Here is a 20,848-nt window from a genome sequence, read left to right on the forward strand (position 1 = left end):
AATATTTCATGCACAAAGGGCTTGAGATAGCCAGCATTGCAAATCTAGAGAATGGCAGCGATTTTTTCCAGAAATGTATATCATTTATAGGTTGGGAAGAGAAGACCACCAAAATGACACCCTCAAGAGTGGCAGGTTGCGCGTGCACGCATTAGCCCGAAAGAGTAAGTAAATGTCATTTAAATCATTTGATATCTTTCTCTTTTTATTATGTAGCAATGAAAATAAGTCTCGCTTTTCCTTTGCTAGGAAGTGCCGCTTGATTGATTTGCTCCAAGGTGGTGATGCATCCTTGAAAGAGAATGGAATAGGGTTGACGGAGAAGGCCTGGATCAAGTGGCTTCGATATCACGTGTATTGGTGGCAATTGGAAAGGTTAGATTTAGTGATTATGTGCACTAGCTAGCAATTTTTAGATAATCTAAATTGTGACTTATTTTTTTGCTGCAGGAGAGTGCTTGAGATGGCCGAGAAAATGGAGGTCGAGAATCATAATGTTGCTATCCAACATGAGAAGGCTGAAGGTAGGCATGGTTGCACACTTGCACACACATTATTGACATACAGACGCAAGCACTTTGACAAGGCCTTCAAGAAGTAGAGTGCTCAGATCAAGTCCACACAGGATCCAGAAGAGCAACCCCACTTTGCTTTCACAGCACGACGCTTGTTGTACAGGTTTGACATCTTTAATTGACAAATTAAGAATGTAGTAGGATACACTAATCTTGTTCTCGGTGGCTCAAAACATTGTGGTCTGTCTTGTAGATGGTGGAGAAATGCTCTTGTCTTCCCCATTCCCAAGCACCCCAGTGATGCATGGTGCATGTCGGAGAGAGAGGAGACGGGCTTATATCTTGACGAGTGGATATACGACTTGCTGCCAAAGGGAGCGTGGCTCAAGTTTCCTTGGTGGCTGGACTACCCGGACAAGGAGTACCCACTCAAAGAGGAAGCACTATACATAGGTATCATACTATATAGTTTTTACCTTTGCCATGCAACAATACAACATGGGCTCAATAACTGTTCTTTTTTAATTAATAGCGGAGCATACTGCGTCACGGAAGAAATCCATTGTGATAGAGGATGATCTATCTCCAAACACATCAAAGAAACCGGACAAAAAGAAACAGGACTCAAAGAAAGACCCGCAAGCACCGTTGGCTGACCGGCAACGTGGGAAGAGAAAGAAAAGGGTTGTTGTTTCCAGTGATAGTGAGAGCGAGCATGTGGTTGAGGAGTATTCTGTAGAAGTCAACGATAGTGCTCATAGCCTTGGTGCTATGAGCCACAGTGTACTGACACTTTCCTTCACTCCAAGACCAGTAGGGGGCATCCAGGAGTCCCCTCTATGGTCACCATCACATGGCAGGGCTGCAAAGGACCTATCAGACATGGCCAGAGTTGTGGAAGATAACCATCCAGGTACGTGAAAATGGTTAATTTTGTGTTGTTCTCTTTAGCATTTCTTGAAAGATATATTTGATCTTATGTTGCTACATACAGATATGCATGTAGAGCCACGCCACCTTGCAGTGCATGCTAGTGTGAAGTGCTTGGCAAAAGCTATTCTAGATGTGTTGTGCAATGACAGGTAAGCCACGCTAATTTACAATCAAAGTTATGCCCACAATTTTAGTGCTAACAAAGATTGCATGCAGTTCTATGCAGTCACTACGTAGATTCTTGGGCTCTCTATCAAGAACAGAGAAAATGAACCCTATCTTGAGATGGGGTGGCATACGTTTGATGTACATGGCCTTTCCCTTACACACTAGGCCACATGCAGCTAGCACGGGTGGGGTTCCTTTATGGAACCAATGGGATAGCGAGCTTGTGGATGCTGAATTCCTTCTGGCAACCGAGTTTCTTTTGGTTGATGGCATGGTTGTGGCAACATGTCGTGCAGAACATCTGTCCATTTTCACTTCAAAGGCAGAGGGAGCTCGTTTCCAGTTGTTAAGGATATTGTACATACTACTGCCGGAGTCTAGTTGCAAGACTATTCAGGACTATGTAGAGGGGGTATGTTATTTTTTGTTTTGATACTGAATAGTAACTTCGATGTTTGCATTTCAAAATAACAATGTTTTACTGTTATTCGTAGGTTGGTACTTTGTTGCTGGTCATTTTTTCACCCCCTAGAACCGGTGGGTGTTGGCTTTCGAGGTATGATCGAGCGGATGGAGAGATTGCAGCAAATGTACGTGACTTCTCTGCAGATGACGACATGTTGTGGTAGAAGCTACCAGGTTCAGATTCCACACAATGGACGCTTGATCGTATGGGCAGACCTTATCGTAGAGGTGTTGGGAGGAGTCCAGCGTTTGCCAGGTGGTAGAAACTTTTTGGAAGTTTTTCTTCACGTTCGTATAAAATTATAGGTATAACAGATCTAAAGATTACTTTTTTTTTTGTAGATGGCTAATAGGTACTTTCACAGACATGGGAGATGCTGTGTTGGATTGTTTTGTAGGAGTGGGGACATTGGTAGCACAATGTTTACTACTACACAGGCATTGCATCAGTTGTGAGAAGGATTGGTCAGTTTTTAGTGCTTGTCTAGAGCCAGCTCAGCGCCTACCTTCCGATTTAGGCTCAACATTGATGTTTCATAGGAGTGTCAGAGCTCAAATAACTGAGCAACCGAAGCAGGTGACAGAGAAGCTTCATCCGCTGGAGCCACCTTTCTCGACACCACTCAGCAGTCACAGCGGGGTAGTAGCAGCTTCGTATCCCACTTTCATGGCCCCAGTTTTGGCATGGCGTGCAACTGGACCGTCTCCCAGTGCATTCATTGCCTCCACATCTGAGGCCCCGCCCGGAGTTGATCCATTGCCTCTTTCACTACCTACAGCCCCCCCCCCCCCCCCCCCCTTCACATATAGTTCGTACCCTCTGCCATTTGGAGGAGTTCCCCACCATTTGGTGCACTGCCCCCGTTGGTATGACCTTTGTTTCCTCCCAGATCATATGGCCCCGCACCGCCCTTCTTTCATCCACCTCACCCATGTTGTATCTCCCCCCCCCCCCCCCCCCCCCATATGTATTTACTTTTGATGCAATGGAACACATAGATTTGGGATTTGTTATATGAAATAGACCATAATTGCGTGTAAGGAACTTCTGTTTGTCTTATTAATAGTGTATTGAATGCATCCATGGTGTTTTTTGTTTGAATGTAAGTTGGCCGTGAACTGACAATCAAATTTTAGTTGGAGAGAGAGAGAGAGAGAGAGAGAGAGAGAGAGAGAGAGAGATAGTGGAAACAAAAGAGAGAGGGAGAGGGGGAGGGGGAGAGAGAGAGAGAGAGAGAGAGAGAGATGCGAGATTATCCTTCTTTTGGGAATCCGCTCGTCCGATTCTTAAAAAGCACTCGCCAAAAATTGCTCGCCCAAAAATTACGCCCCTTTCCTCAATGAAAACACCGGTCCACTCAAGACTACCCCAAGGTAGGTGTATGCATCTGTATACTCTGTTGAAATTTTGAGATAGTAGCCTGCAACATTTTGAGCAAACACCACGTACATATTAAGTATTAAAACATTAAAAAATAATGCAATAAACGTTGGCAACGAAGAAGGCATTTACTTTAATAGTGCCAAAATGGATGCATTACTCCAAGCATAGCAATTTTGGAGGTTTAGAATAAGCAAACTTGCACTTAACCGTGACAAATTTGTGCCTTCGTAGACTCTGCTCAAGCCCTTTCGCTCTAAGAGAACTTTTTTTATTACACGCTTCACTTTCTTCATACCAATCACGAATAAAATCATCCATATCATCATCGTCATAAAAAACATCACTCTTTTTGTGAAAATGAAAACCACATAGTTTATTTAATCTCTCATAGTTGTTTGGATCAATTTAACCAAGGAGTTTCATGCATTCAATTGACATATGTGAGATGCCATGAGAAGATAGATGCACATCATTTTCAATATCATAATCTGGAACCTATCGCATAGACACAATTATCTTAAGCATTATATATACAAAAATTAAACTTAATATTTTGTAAGACATACTTAACATTTAAGAAGGAAACAAACTGATTAAAAAAAAAAAACTAAAAAGTATCAAATATAGACGTGTAACTTCAGAAATTTGATACATAATCCACAAGTGTACATTTCCTGTATACACTTTTACATATTAATCTAGAGGTGAAGGTGCTCTTTGTAGCCTACAAAATCCGTAGTTCACTAATAGTTTATTACTGGTATGTAATGATCTAATGGCATTTACAAAAATGTATCTTGGAATATCTCTACTCGTGTATCCCGGCTCATGCCCATTTTCTTATTCCACAAATGTGCAATTGGTTCTTACATTCCTTTCTCGACTACTATTAATGAAGCGGGCTATGTTTCCATGTATATATGTTTTTCATCTACATAAAGTCTTTGGATTTTTGCATGGGTAATGCCTCTATTTGAAAGGATGTTTCATTGAGACACAAATCATAAGTGGCCATGCTATGGATGTAACACGCCAACTGATGCCAAGGGCCGCATCCATATATGGATCCATAAAAGCACATAAGGATCACCTCAGAATGTGGTGGGACTTGTAGATTTTGTGCAATGAATAGGCCACATCCTCCATTCGGAAGGCTATAAGGAGCTATCATGTAACGAGTATCCCAAAAGCTGAAACCCTCTCCATCTCTAGGAAGAGATCTTCCATGCCATCCCCCATAGTGTCTGTTAAGTATGGAGCCTGATTTAATTTTCTGTGGTAAAAGCGCACATTTGTAAGGCCCCCATTATGAGGAGAAGCCATCGTGCGTAAAGGTAAATCACTCACCGGAAACCAAAATTTTCAAACAGTCTAAAACTAGGGGTAACTTTAGGGGCCTCGGGGGCGCCCCGAGGCTTTTTTTTTCCTCGCCGGAATATTCCTTTTCACCGGAATATTATGGCCGACCAGCGGCCGGAAAGTGGTCGGAAAACAATCGTTGGTTGGCCGGTAGTCAATGGCCGGTGGCCGGTGGTCGGAAGTCAATGGCCGGTGTCCGAATTCAAAAGCGGACTTGTCTTCTCAAGGGCGGCCACACATGGGCGGATTGGAGGGTCTGATTTGGACTTATCTACACAAGGGCGGCTACACATGGCTGCCTCTCATGAGAGAGGGCAACCCTTTTGGCCTATAAAAGGAGGCCATTTCTACACACATTTCAGAGTGTGAAGTTGATGCAACAAGGTGAGTGTGAGGTGGTGAGAGTGAAGCAAGGCGGGATCTCCATTAAGGGTATAATCCCTTTGTAAACTACTTCTTGTTTTGAAGTACTAAAGCCATTGAGTGGCTGCTTTCCCATGGACGTAGCCCACATTGGGTGAACCGCGTATGTCGTGTGTACTCTCTCTCTCTCTCTCTACTCTATAATCTCGTGTATGTAAATCTGTCCCTCTCCATTAAGTAATCTACTCAATTATCTATTTAGATACGTCTTATTTCCTAACAACAGTGTCTGTGATTATACGTCTGCACTAAAGACAATAGACGATTAGACAATGCATAATCTCCATCAGTCTTGCTCAAAAGACCGGGAGGCAAAGGTTATTACAAGATGTCCATTTGCAATTCTTCGATTGCATGACCAGGTCGTGTGTGAGAATGACAAGTAACTTGATCATAGATGACATCCTCATCATCAATTAGAGATGCATGTCCCTACATGTGAAATATTATTTATATTATTAAAGAAATTATCTATAAGAATTTAATAAATAAAAATTAGACTAAAGAATAGTAACCATAGGTTGATCTTGATTTGCGAGTGTTGATGCATGAGCATAAACACCCCAATCTGACTTATGTGAATGACATTGGCATTACAGCCTTCAATGTAAGCCTTGCCATCTATCACACCAACATGGAATCCACTCCTCTTCATAATAAACTGAAGGTGCTCTCTCTGAAGGTTCTTCTTCATGCCCCATCGTATGAGAGTGGCCTCCATGGCTATAATATGGAGGTGATGGAGTACAAGAGGACTCTGAATTTGTTTATTAATAAAAAGAATCTAAACTTAATCTAACTAAAGTACTAGTATGTGTGTATGTATGCACATACATACATACACACATGTGACACACACACACACACACACACATACACAAAATCTCAGTACGTACATACATACTGAGATGCATATATACATGTATACATACATGCATAAACACATACATACATTTATACATACAAATGTACATTGTTTTCTCTTGTTGTGAACACAAACATGCAGGTTGCTATGGTCCTTGAAAATAAGAGAACTCTGGGATTCCATGAGGAGCCATGGACTCGCTTTCGATGGGAGATGCGTAATGGGTAGCATTCTCGCAACAAAAAGTATGTCAATTTACAATTTCAATTTCTAATTAAATTACTTATATGTGAATACTCACCTATAATGTAATTTTAATATCGATTTGTTTTCAATGAATGCAATGTAGGAGGTAGCACATGCTAGAGCAGCAAGCGGCCACACATCCCAATTCGGTCGCATGGGCAAGACTAGCTTCATAGCCACTTTTGTAAGTATATATTTAAAGATTTTCATAGCATATTTTTTATAATAATGTGAATAAGAACAATCCTAAAATTTAGATATGTTTTGCACAGACCAAAGATTACGGTCGACCTTGGACTCTAGCAGGTGGTGACATACCAGGGATACAGAGCCTTGCATCGCATCCTTCCACTAGCACCCCCTTTTGTGAGTAATATTTGTAACTTTGAGTTATTTTTTTAAGTTAAAATGATTTTCAAATTAGTATTCAATTGTGAATCAATTTAATTTAACTTTTATGAATGGAGGAGGTTCACGGTGTAACATTTAATGGCCTAGTAACTTGTGTGTAGCGAAAAATAGCATGAACATAGTGAGCATTTGATTAGAATAGATTCCTAATGAGCATAACAAGAGTGATTGGGTGGAGAGAGAGAGAGAGAGAGAGAGAGAGAGAGAGAGAGAGAGAGAGAGAGAGAGAGAGAGAGAGAGCAACAAAAAGCATAACACCTAGTTAGATAGGCATGAACAATACTTCAAAAGAGAGAGAAATTAAGCTATTGACAACATTTGAGGACCGGATTTACATGGAGCCGGTCCCCCCTCCAAAAGGCTTTGTATTATAGGATTCCCCCATCAAGGGAGACATTTTACAATACAATTCTTCGTGTTCCTTCAATAACTAGCTAGTGCAATGAAGATGGAAGCTTCAAGCACTAGCAAACACTTTAAAACACAACATTAATTCCCTCACGGTCTTAGACCCAAGACCTCACACACCTTCGAAGATGGTGAGAGCTAGCAGGGTATGAGAGTAGATTGAGAGGAAGAAGGAGTAGTCTTACGAGAAAGATGTACATCTCCTCACATAATCACTCATATTAGCATAGCATAGCTTACTAATTAGCATGGTAGAGGAGATGAGCATGCATTGAAGCTTGGCTCTTGGTTGGATTTGCATCACAAAGCCATGAGTTGTTGGTGTGGGCCTCCCTTCTCACAAGCTTGGAGTAGGTGATAAGCTTTCCATTAAAGCTTGAGAAGGAGAGAGAGAGAGAGAGAGAGTCTTCTTGCTTCACACATGAAGTAGTGTGAGTGTGTGTGGAATAATGCCTTGAGAAATTCAGCCCCCTCTCTCTCTTGTCGATCCCTCATGCAAAATACTCAAGTTGACACCCCATTGGACCTCTCCCATCTTAGCCAATGCAAATTAAGTAGCATAAGATACATCCTTTTGACATGTGTCCCCCTTTTTCCCTTTGTGAGATCTTTAGGTAATTAATCAATGTAACTAAACTGTCATTGGACCTCTTTGTCTCCTGGCCAGTAGGAATCAGGCAAGCCATTGGGCTGTTGAATGCTCATTGGACCCCTTGGGAGACTGTCCAATAGTCTTCTAGAGAGCTTAATTCTTATTGGTTCTTTTATTAAGTTTTTTTAAATTAATTAAACTAGATTTACTCTAGCCTAATTCTCATTGGTCCACCTCCATGGCCATCCAATAGGATTTGAGTGCACCTTGTGGGCATCTGGGCTAGGGAGCTAACATGTGTCCCTCATTCCCTTTGTGTAAAGGAAGCTTGTGAGTGTGTGTGTGTGTTTCTCTCTCATCCCCTACTTGCAAGGCTCGCCCCCTCCTTTGTAGGATTCATGAAGACTTTTTGGTACACACACAAAGCATCCAATTTTTACTAAGCTTTGACCGTTGGACACAACCTTTGAATTTTGGAACCTTAGCATTTTGGAAGTCTTAATGGGCTGAACCTTAGGGTCTTTAAAGCCCATTGTTGCACATTGCTCTTTTGCAGATGGACCTCCCTTTGGATCCCTATTTTCCGTCCTTTGGATCCCTATTGTGTCCGGTCTGCTAGCTTAACCAATATTCTAGCTTTTTATCCCCTGGTACTTCACCATATTAAATGATCAGTTTTACATGAGAAATCATTGAGGAGAATTAGATTCTAGTTATTATGACATTACCTCTCTCTTGAAATCATAGTCGTCCTCGACTATGAGGTAGAGAAGATAAATACTATTCATTAGTAACTTTTCTAGCGGGTAGAGGATCCCTATCTTACCCTACGACATCGTTTCAGAATGGATGACTAGTCTATTTGGCGCTTGAGAGCCTAACATTTCCGCAAGCATGTTTGCGCATTAGTCCTATCACTTTTCCATAGTAGAGTGACAAGCTCTACTTGGTTTTTGGAAGACGTCTTCTCCACAAAGTTTATTCTAAGCATGCATACTACTTAACATTTTTATACAATAAAGAAAAAAAGAGTCTTATAAGACAAAAACTTTGTTCATTTTAAACATTTGTACATTTGCTTACTCTAGGGAAGCATTGTAAGCATTGACAAGGTTTAGGTTATCCTTTAATTGTATGCCTTGCATCCACCTAGCATCTTCAAAAGAATAATTCTCAAAAGGATAATCCTTTAATTGTATGCCTTGCATCCATCTAGCATCTTCAAAAGGATAATTCTTAAACTTAATAAGATATCGTCGGATATTCTTACCGCCTCTTAATACTTTGTTTTCATATCAGAGAATGGACTTGGACTGCAGCACCTCTTCTTGGTCCTCGATCTCCAGTGGGTCTTCAATAGTTGGTTCTTGAGGTGGCTCTCCTTTGTAAGGCTTTAGTAGGCTCACATGGAAAGCATTGTGTATGAGCCAATGGTTGTGCAACTTGAGTTGATAGGTCATCTCATTGATTGTTCTACGAATCTGGAAGGGACCATAATAACTTTTTGCTAACTTAGCATAGTACTTTTGGTGTCACGTAGGACTCTTGCCCGTCGTGTGCCTTAATTCAGCCTTGGGAAATTTAAGTAAGACCCAATCATTTTCTTTAAAGGCTTGGGCTCTTCTGTGCTTATCAACAGCAGTCTTTTGCCTTTGCTGTGAGATAGAGATAGCATCCTTAATCTTTTGGAAAGATTCTTGTAGGTCTCGGCTATACTCATCTTTCAAAGAAGATCTTCCCGTGTACCTTAAGTAGCAGGGGACTTTTTTTATCTTACCACCTTTCAATTACTTTGAAAGGTGATTTTCTCATGGAAGTATGTATAGTGTTATTGTAGGCATACTCCACTAGGGGTAAGTACTTCTCCCATTGGGACCTTTGATCTACTTCCGTTACGTAGGATTTTATTAGATCAAGAATTGCTAGGGTAGCTATCTCACTTTGGCCATCCGTTTGTGGATGATAGGCCAAAGAGAAGTTTAGACTTGTCCCTAAATTCTCAAAGAGACCCTTACAGAAATTCTTGGTCATTCTAGGATCTCTATCCGACACTATGGACATTGGCAAGCCATGGTACTTGAAGATTTGTGAAATGAAAAGGGTTGCCATTTGATGGGCTTTGATAGTATTTTTGACAGGTATAAAATGAGCTTGTTTACTAAACTTGTCTACTATCGTCCATATTCCCGTATTCCCATGGATAGACTTAGGCAATCCAAAGATAAAATCCATGGATATGCTCTCCCATGGTGAATTAGGGATTGACCAAGGTTGAAGCAATCCGGGTTGCTTCCCTCTATCAAACTTTCTCTTTTGGCATACCACACATTTAGAAGCATACTCTTGTACGTTTGCTTTCATGGTAGGCCAATAGAAATATGTTTCAATCCCTTTTAGGGTAGACTAAATCCCTCTATGCCCCACATAAGGAGGAGCATGAGATTCATACATTACTTTCTCACATAGTGAGTTAGTAACGCGTAGTCTATTTCCATAGAGAAGATAACCATCTTGTAAAGTAAATGGTTCCTCTTTCTTCCCTAATGCAAGAGCTGAAATCGCATCTCTAAAATTGGGATCAATAGCATACTCATCTATCATAGAAGATAAATCATTGTGAGTTGCTATGGAGACCGCATTCACTCTCGGCCGTCTTGAGAGTGCATTGGCTACTTGATTATGCTTGCCAACAATGTTAGCAATATGAAAATGAAATTGCAAAAGGAAATTTGCCCACCTCATTTGTTTGTCGGAGAGCTTGGTTTGCGTCATGAAGTACTTAAGACTTTGGTGATCTGTCTTCAGAATGAAAGGAGTCCCCAATAGATAGTGCTTCCATGAGTCTAAGGCATGTAGAACTGCGAGGAGTTCCTTTTCATATATTCCTAGAGCTTGCTCAACAGGGTCGAGCCTTCGACTTTCATACGCTATGGCGTGCCTTCTTGGAGCAAAACAACTCCAAGGCAATCACCACAAGCGTCACATTGGACCTCAAATGGTTTTGAGAGATCCGATAATGTAAGCACAGGTTGAGAGATGAGATTTTCTTTGAGCTTTTCAAAAGCATTGTTCTCCTTGGCAGACCATGTATACCTACCGTTTTTTTGGTTAGGTCATGTAATGGTCCTGCTATTAGTGAGAACTTTTCTATGAAGCATCTATAGTATGCACACATACCTATAAAGCTTCTTAGTTCATGAAGATTCCTTGGTTTAGGCCATCCTTTTATTACCTCTAACTTTGATGGATCCATTTGGATACCATCTTGAGAGATAATGTGACCTAAATACTGAATCGCTTGTAAGAAAAATTCACTTTTCTTTCGATTATTATAAAGTTTATTCTCTCGTAGAACTTGAAATATTCCCTAGAGGTGTTGCTTGTGTTTGTCTAGTGAATTAGAGTAGATGATAATATCATCGAAGAACACTCCAATAAAGGTTCGGTGAGGCCTGCATAGCTTCTCCATTAAGCGGTTCAATGTGGCTAGTGCATTGGTCAAGCCAAAAGGCATGACTATATATTCGTAAAAACCAAACATAGTGTGAAATGCGGTCTTTACAATGTCTTGATTAACTATCCTTATTTGATGGTAGCCACTTTTTAGGTCAATTCTACTAAAGTAGGTCGAACCTTGTAGCTTATCAAATAGGTATTCTACCCGTGGAACGAGAAACCTATTTTTGGTAGTGATCCTATTTTAGTGCTCTATAGTCAACACACATACGATATGTGCCGTCTTTCTTTTGCACTAGTAGCACGGGTGAACAAAATGGAGATGAGCTAGGCCTAACCATGCCATTCTCAACTAACTCATGCACTTGCCGCATAATCTCCTCTTGTTGAGCTTGAGAAACACTATAAGGAGGTTTATTAGGTGGTGAACTTCTTGGAAGAAGTTCAATTGCATGGTCATCATTGCCTTGTTTAGGAGTTAGTTCACAAGGGATGTCGTCAATAAAAACATCTTGAAACCCCTTGAGAAAATTGGATAACTCTAATTCTTTGTGATTATTTATGTTTCCTTTTGCTAAAGCATTAGGCGCATTTTGAGAATCTTTAGCAAAAATCATGTACACGGAAATAGAGCTCTTTATTGACTTATTGAAAGCTTGCGTATGTACAATGGATATGGTGTTACCCAACTCCTTAGCATCTATGTACATATCTTTTTCCATGAACTTGAAGTAGATTTTCCTTTTAGGGAATTTAACATTGGCAGCCATGCGATCAAACCATGGTGCCCCTAGGATTACATCCTCATGCTTGAGAGGAGAGATAAAGGAGTCCTCTTTGTCCACATAGTTTTGGACATGGAGCCTCAATTTCCCAATTAAGGGAGTGATTGAAGCTTCTTGCCCCTTGAAAAAACACTATCCGCGGGTAGGATATCTCCCATCTCATAGGCTTGGATGCCTAACTTGGTGGCCAACTCTGTGGATATGTAATTGTGAGTAGAACCAGGGTCAAAGAGAATAAAAGCATCATGTTCTCTTACCTTTTCCCAAGCATGGCATAGAGGAGATCCTTTGTGGTGAGCTTCCTCTTCTTGGATTTCAACCAAGGTAGCTCTAGGAGGCTCATGGCGGTTGTTCTTTTGGGGACAAGCGTGGTACGCATGCCCTTGCTCACCGCACTTGAAACAACGGTTATCCTTGCGATAACGCTCAAGATCTTTAGGAGAGAGTTTATTTTTGCCTTTGTAAAGTCCTTTCTCCATAGCTTTGTTGTTATTGGAATTGCCCTTAGGAGACTTTTGGACATTGTCCTTCCCCTTAGGCTCATTGGAACCCTTGTTTTCCGTGGGCTTAGGATTTCTCTTAACCCCTATTTGGAAATTGATTCAAGAAGCCACCATAGTATGGTGTATAACCGCAGATATGGTGTGTGGACTTTGGGAGTTGACGTATTCCACCATTTCCTCACTTACGCCCGCACAAAATTGTTATTTTTACTCTCCAAAATCCATCTGTTTGAAGACAGTGGCTTTGAGATGTAAGTCCCAAAACTTCTCTACATATTTGTGAATGGATTTGTAGGGAGAGAGCTTTCAAGCTTCACCATTCGGTGAGTACTTTGTCTTTGGCATCGGTAGCCAAAAACTGCTTCATAATGGAAGCTCTTAAAGATTTCCATGTTCATGGGTCTTCACCGTTTGCCTGTAGGCTAGACCATCATTGCCTAGCGGACTTCTGAAAGTGCATAGCTACATGGTGTAGCTTAGAGGACTCTGTGAAGCCCTCATCTCCAAACGCCGCATCGAATTGTTGGATGAAAGCCAAGACTTTGTCCATAGCACTAAAGGTGCCATCGTAGGTAAGGAAAGAGATGTTCTTTCCTCCCTCTTTGAACTTCTTGAGCTTGGACGATCTCTTCCACGCAGCATAGGATTTCCTATGGCCTCTTCTTATTTATGGTTCAAAAGTTGCACCATCGCTTTCTTTAGAAGATGAAGAATTTGAGGAAGATGGAGAAGAGGGTGACCTCTTTCTCGCGTTTTTCTTGCCTTGATCGTCCTTGTTAGCACCATCACTTTCTTCATAATAAGAGGAAGAGGATGAAGAAGATGGAGAAGAGGGTGACCTCTTTCTCGCCTTTTTCTTCTCTTGCTCTTTTGCATCCCTCTTTGAATTATGATGTGGAGAGGTGTGCGATGGTCTTCTCCGTTTAGGAGGTGATGGAGAGCGTTTAGCCCGTCGCCTTCGTGGAGCCTTTGCCGAGGTGGCAGGAGACTCACTTTTTTCTCGTTCCTTTGGTGGGGGCTCTTGAGTTCTCCTTTGAGAAGGAGATGCGTCATCGAGAAGAAAATTTTTGAGCCCTTTGTATGGATGCTCTTCTTCTTCCCAAATTGGAGAGAGGCCTCTTTTGTGAGTCTCGCAAGGAGGCTTCCTAGGTACTCTCTTGTCATGGTGGGAGTTTGGAGAATCCCATGAGCACGAAGCTGACATTGCACTTCACTTTGGAGGGATGGATTGCCCATGGCTTGTTGAAGCCTAGAAACAAGGTAGTTAACAAGCATAGGGGCATCATTAGTAGCCTGCTCATTAGCAAAATCGAAGTTATCAACATAAATTTCACTCTCTTTACTATTGTCAGCCATTCTAACAACTTTTAGGTGTAAACTTTTTTTAGGTGTACTTTGGCACTTCAAGCCCTAGTAGTTGCTACTCCTCTTTACCCCTTTAGAAAAGCACTCAAGCTACTGTACCCGAGGCTCGAATACCATTGATTGCAAGGAATAGAAGAGAGGGTCTTTCAACACCAAAATAGCACTGACTCCTGTCAAGCTTCTAATAGCTCAATAGTGGTTAAGCCATAGGCAAGCCCCGTAGGAGTCCACTATTAAAACCATAACTCTCAACGGTATGCCCCATTATCTACACAAAGGCAGGTGCACTGCAAGGCTGAAAAATACCTATTCTACTTACTCAATTGCAATTAATACTATCAACCATTTATAGCTAGCTTGAGGACCTCCCTTCTTGAGCAAGAAAAGAGAAACCTTGTGCTATGATACCAATGTAACACTTAATGGCCTATTAACTTGTGTGTAGAGAAAAATAGTATGAACATAGTGAGCATTCATTAGAATAGATTCCTAATGAGCATAACAAGAGTACTTGGGTGGGGAGAGAGAGAGAGAGAGAGAGAGAGAGAGAGAGAGAGAGAGAGAGAGAGAGAGAGAGAGAGAGAGCAACAAAAAGCATAACACCTAGTTAGATAGGCATGAACAATACTTCAAAAGAGAAAGAAATTAAGCTATTGACAACAGTTGAGGACCGGATTTACATGGAGCCGGTCCCCCCTCCAAAAGCTTTGTATCATAGGTTTCCCCCATCAAGGGAGACATTTTACAATACAATTCTTCGTGTTCCTTTGATAACTAGCTAGTGCAATGAAGATGGAAGCTTCAAGCACTAGCAAACACTTTAAAACACAACATTAATTCCCTCACGGTCTCAGACCCAAGATCTCACACACCTTCGAAGATGGTGAGAGCTAGCAGGGTATGAGCATAGATTGAGAGGAAGAAGGAGTAGTCTTACAAGAAAGATGTACATCTCCTGTCATCCTTGCCCATCATCCTTTTGGGCCCCTAGGTGAAGACAATGAGAGTTCTCACATGGGATACAGACTTTGCCATCTCTCTTAGATTCTTGCAAGAAATACATTGATATCAACATGTAGACTTGGGCATTGGAATAGGTAGGAGAGGTAGATGAATTCCATGGGGTAGCTTATGTTTTCATAGCCAAAAGTTGTAGAGTAGTTGCCAAGCTAGGTAGGGGGGATAGAGAAACAGAGCTCTCCATCTTGCTCAATAGAGATAGAGAGCCCTGCAAGTGAATATGCACTTGGTATGTGTGTGTGTGTGTGTGTGTGTGTGTGTGTGTGTGTGAGAGAGAGAGAGAGAGAGAGAGAGAGAGAGAGAGAGAGAGAGAGAGAGAGAGAGAGAGAGAGAGAGAGAGAGATCCTAGTTGAAAGCCATGAATCTCATAGTTCAAGACTAACATCATTTCAGCTCCCAACCGAACCTTCACATTTGTAGCTTGCATTCAAGCTAGACAGCCGCCGCCAACATGAGATTTTCTATCAATGTTGTTGCTCTCCTTGGTGGTATGTCCCTTACACACGGCAAAAAATTGCCAAGTATGACATTCTTCAGCACTCTGACTACAACTTTGGGGAGAGGTCCCATCTTAGGTGCATTCACCTGTAGGCCCTAGAAGCGGAGAGAAGCATATAAGGGGGAAATTCATGCTTCTCAATGACTTCTTATGCAAAGAGAAATCAATCAGCTATATAAAAACACCTCGGTCTTAGTTCAATTTGAAAGTACCTAAAAGCACATTTCATGGTGCATGGTTGCTTAAATCCTTCTATGGTTGATATTTGGTATAGATACCACTTGTTTTCAACATGCCCATAGTCTACAAAGATGTTATTCCACCAACTCCCATCTTGATGTAGTGACCGATTCTAGTTACAGATGGCAGCTATATCATGATCTTGCAATAAGTGCATGTAAAACTTGGATGTCTTAGAGCATCGCCAATTAACAATAGTGCTAGGAAAGGACTAGTCTCTCTCTCTCTCTCTCTCTCTCTCTCTCTCTCTCTCTCTCTCTCTCTCTCTCTCTCTCTCTCTCTCTCTCTCTCTCTCTCTCTCTCTCTCTCTCTCTCTCTCTCTCTCTCTCTCTCTCTCTCGCGCGCGCGCGCGCGCGCTTCAACTTCAGTCTTCCCATTCCATGCCTGAATTTAGACACAAAGAGTATTTACACACCAAAATGTGAGCCACCCCACCCCAAGGCACTATCTATTGAGACGTGTTCAATCAAAATTTGTTAGGAGGTACAATGTTCACAAACATGCAGACAAAAAGATCATGATTTCCACCTTGCACACGTAGATCCCGAGTGTCGTTTGGAGTTGGAGATGGCACTTATTCTTGTAAGGTCAAGAGTGGCTGGATATTATCTGTTGCATACTAATGGTGTAGCAGCCCCAACAAAGACCATTCTGGGCGCGCGCGCGCACACACACACACACACACACAGGGGATCTTTGTGCTATATTAGTCTCCATAGCCACAACGACCAAGATCTTGGGCACCGATAGAGGCAAGACGTAGAGGCTCCTTTACCTGCAAACAATTTAGCAATCGTGAGATTATGCGTAAAGGATGTTTTACAATTCATCCCCACGACCTCCTATAGGCCATCCTCCCATTCACCAAACTTGTGCAACTCTTCTAGACCCACATGTTTGTCTGGCTTTAGCCTTGTTCAAAAAATTTCATGAACAGAGAGAGGATGTGTTCATCTTGCCCAAGTTTTTCATATGCAGAGTTGATGGCACTGCATGTGAAAACACTTGATATGAGAACTTGAAGGAACATGTGGGTCGCTCTGAGCAAGTGCCCATATGTAACGTACACACGAATGAGGTGGATTAAGAGGGTAGGGTTAGAGAAGAGGCCATCTTGGAGGAGAAACCAATGAAGCCAGCCACCACCCATAAGTCCTTCTTCCAATGCAAGTCTATAAAAAGAATTATATCCCCCTCCTCTGCTCCTCATCATGGTGGAGCTCTAAAAATCCCCCCCCCCCCCCCCCCCCCCCCCTCTCTCTCTCTCTCTCTCTCTCTCTCTCTCTCTCTCTCTCTCTCTCTCTCTCTCTCTCTCTCTCTCTCTCTCTCTCTCTCTCTCTCTCTCTCTCTTTGGTTGTTTGTCTTCCACCAAGCCTCCAGCTACATATTCGCCTCCCATCAACCCCACCAAACTCACATTGTCCACCACCTTCGCTTGATCCCAAGAACCTCACCATATTTCAGCCGTCTCACATCCTTTAAGGGAAGGTTGGCTCTTGGTTGGATTTGCATCACAAAGCCAAATGTTGTTGGTGTAGGTCTCCCTTTTCACAAGCTTGGAGTAGGTGATAAGCTTTCCATTAAAGCTTGAGAAGGAGAGAGAGAGTCTTCTTGCTTCACACATGAAGTAGTGTGAGTGTGTGTGGAATAATGCCTTGAGAAATTCAACCCCCTCTCTCTCTCTTGGTCGACCCCTCATGCAAAATACTCATGCTGACACCCCATTGGACCTCTCCCAGCTTAGCCAATGAAAATTAAGTAGCATAAGTGATAGTCTTCTGACATGGGTCCCCCTTTCCCCTTTTGTGAGAGCTTTAGGTAATTAATTAATGCAACTAAACTCTCATTGGACCCCTTTGTCTCCTGGCCAATAGGAATCAGGCAAGCCATTGGGCTGCTGAATGATCATTGGACCCCTTGGGAGATTGTCCAATAGTCTTAATTCTTATTGGTTCTTTTATTAAGTTTTTTAAAATTAATTAAACTAGATTTACTCTAGCCTAATTCTCATTGGTCCACCTCCATGGCCATTGAATAAGATTTGACTGCACCTTGTGGGCATCTAAACTCGGTAGCTGACCTATGTCCCTCATTCCCTTTGTGTAAAGGAATCTTGTGAGTGTGTGTGTGTGTTTCTCTCTTATCCCTACTTGCAAGGCTTGCCCCCTCCTTTGTAGGATTCATGAAGAATTTTTGGTACACACACAAAGCATCCAATTTTTACTAAGCTTTGACCATTGGACACAACCTTTGAATTTTGGAACCTTAGCATTTTGGAAGTCTTAATGGGCTAAACCTTAGGGTCTTTAAAGCCCATTGCTGCACATTGCTCTTTTGCGGATGGCGCCCCCTTTGGATACCAATTTTCCCTCTTTTGGATCCCTACTATGGCCGGTATGCTAGCTTAACCAATATTCTAGCTTTTTCTCCCTTGGTACTTTCCCATATTAAATGATCAATTTAACATGAGAAAATCATTTAGGAGAACTAGATATTAATTATTATGACACACGGCAAGAGAGATCTCAAGCTTGTCCCGAGAGAGGAGGAGCAAGGTAGGAGGATAGACGAGCAGCGGGCACATGCTGCATCATCTTCACACATGTTGGGGAACAAGACGATCATTTGGACGAGTCTAATACTAATACATAGTCGTACTGGCATTTAGATAGATGATCATGTATGGGTATTGACATTGTATATATACATATATTGATGATCTATATATTTAGTCTGCTTCAGTCAATTCTAGTCTACTTGTATAGTATTGTTAAGTTCCTTCATTCATATCTAGTTTGTTTCAATTGTTTTTGTTATACTGTCAAGTTTCTTCATTCATATTTAGTTTATTTCAATAATTTTTGTTTAATTACACAGTGTCAAGGAAGAAAGGACCATACTAAGATCTTTCATACTTTCGATTTTGTGCGCATAAATTCATCGGTTGGTTTTTGTTGTAGTGTATGTAGAATGCTCCCAACGTACACTTTCACCTTCAAACCTTGTTGTTGAGCGGCATATTCACCATGTAGTCGCTTAAATAATGCATAAAAAACGATTACTTTTGACATCGCTTAAACGATGATGGCCGTCGCTTAAGCGAAGGCTTTTGGAATCGCTTATGCAACATTTTGGCATCGCTATGGGCATGGATTTCCTGTAGTGACGTAGATAGAGATTCCTTTTTTGTCGCTTATGCAATGCTAAAAAGCATCCTTGCTTACAAAGCCGCCTAGTAGTGATCATTTTGATATATAGCATTGGTCTCTATGGTTTAACTACGTAGTTTTGCTACGTAGTTAAAGACGAAGAGAGCTTTGACAAATTTGTGTCGGCTCCCCATAGTCAGCCAAAGCTTCCTCACCACTTCACGATTGATTATCTTATCTTTTGATGTATGTATTGGTATTGTTCCCCCATTCAATCTCATTGTTTATCTTTCATGGTCTTTTGTGTGTTTCTTGTATATGGACCTTTGATCGATTTTATGTGGTCACAAGCCCCACTTGAGAGAGAGAGAGAGAGAGAGAGAGAGAGAGAGAGAGAGAGAGAGAGAGAGAGAGAGAGAGAGAGAGAGAAGGTTTTTTAACATCTATTTGAGGTTGAAGTCGGCCTTTGAGACAAATCAATTATACATGTGTGTATGTCCTCCATATATCGAAAAAGACAAAACAATCCAAACTGGTACAAAATAAGGATGAGGACAAAACCCTTGGTTTGTGATGGGATCTGTGGGGGAGAATGGAGCTCTAGTACTAGGGGTATGTGCATGTCTATATGCTCAGGTAGTACAACCATGCAAATGCATCAAGCTAGCTAGCTCCATCCTGTGTCAATAGGGGGGTGTAAAATGTAGTACATCGGAGAATCGTGAGCAAGAGCTTCTTGGATGGACGCACTTGGGTGAGCCATCGTCTGCGGTCGTCTCTTCTCAGTATCTTGAAGCGATTGGGTCTAGATATCCTCAATCTATTTGTGGTGGAGTCGTGAGGCATGGCATCCAGTAACACGTGGGCATTCATGTCTGGGCTCGGCTAAGCCTACTGGAAAGTCACTCCCCTTGGTGAAATTGGGAGTGGAGGGGTGTGGTCCTCTTGAAAAAAATTGTAAACTCTGACTCTCTCTCTCTCTCTCTCTCCACACCCCCCCCCCCCCCCCCCCCCTCTGTGTCTATGTGGGTGGCTGTAGAAGTGTGTCTTTGTGCCTCTATATCTCCAGCAAGTAGCGCCCCAACTGTCTTTGATCTTGAGAGTGCATGATCTTGCGGAGGGTAGACTGCCCTTTGAAAAGTGACTCATATCTCCATCTAATATCATCATAAGCTTTGCATCTACAAACAAAGTACTACTCACTCTCCACCTCCTCTCTGCATACTTGGCAGATTCTCTCCCCCTTGGGAATAGCATGGTCACACAATACCTCTATCTCTAGCATGTGTGATGATACTTTGAGCTAACCAATCGCCACTAGCGAGATGTGTGGCATGTAAATGTCCATATATCATGGTCACTGTATGAACCCGTCCTCCAGTATGGTAAGGAAATGATCTTTGTCGTGTGACATCTTCTGCTGAAGGGGAGATGTGATTCAAGTCTGTCTAATATATAAATGCCAGAGATCCTGTCTAAGCACTATGTTTCTCTCACTTCATGAGAGATGAAGTGAGTCGGGTTCATACTAGAAAGGTGGGAGGCTCTCAAGATCAAGGCCATGTGCTTTGAACCATGCTCTAACCTGTGTATACCAAGATTTGTCATATCCAGATTTTGCTATTTGTATGGCTGACTCAAATGCTCGACATGTGATTCTGTCGATCGGGAGCTCTCTCACTCTCTGGATAAAGCAGATTGTCTGAAAGAGTGCCTCCACTACCTTTGGCGGGGGGGGAGCAAGCTCTGCCTTGATGATGTGTTGTGGCACTGTGTGCTTGCCTCGAAACATGCGAGATCATATATACTGTGGTCTCTTGATCCACGCCCAATAGCTATTTGTCAATTCGAGTGCCCACACTGCTCCTATGTACATCAAGGTTGGGGTGACTAACGTATCAAATAGCCAACCCTCCATGCGGGGCTCCTGAAAATGTGCCTGATGACATCCCCGCTCTAACATAGCCAAAGCTGCATATCCTTGGGTGAGTCTGTCACAGTGGCGGCTTGTGCCATGGAGAAAGGTCCTTGTCTATTAGTGAAGGTGACTCCCAGGTAGATA

Source organism: Adiantum capillus-veneris, chromosome 6 (genome assembly GCF_014529385.1).
Source record: "Adiantum capillus-veneris isolate H3 chromosome 6, ASM1452938v2, whole genome shotgun sequence".
Taxonomy (NCBI): Eukaryota; Viridiplantae; Streptophyta; class Polypodiopsida; order Polypodiales; family Pteridaceae; genus Adiantum; species Adiantum capillus-veneris.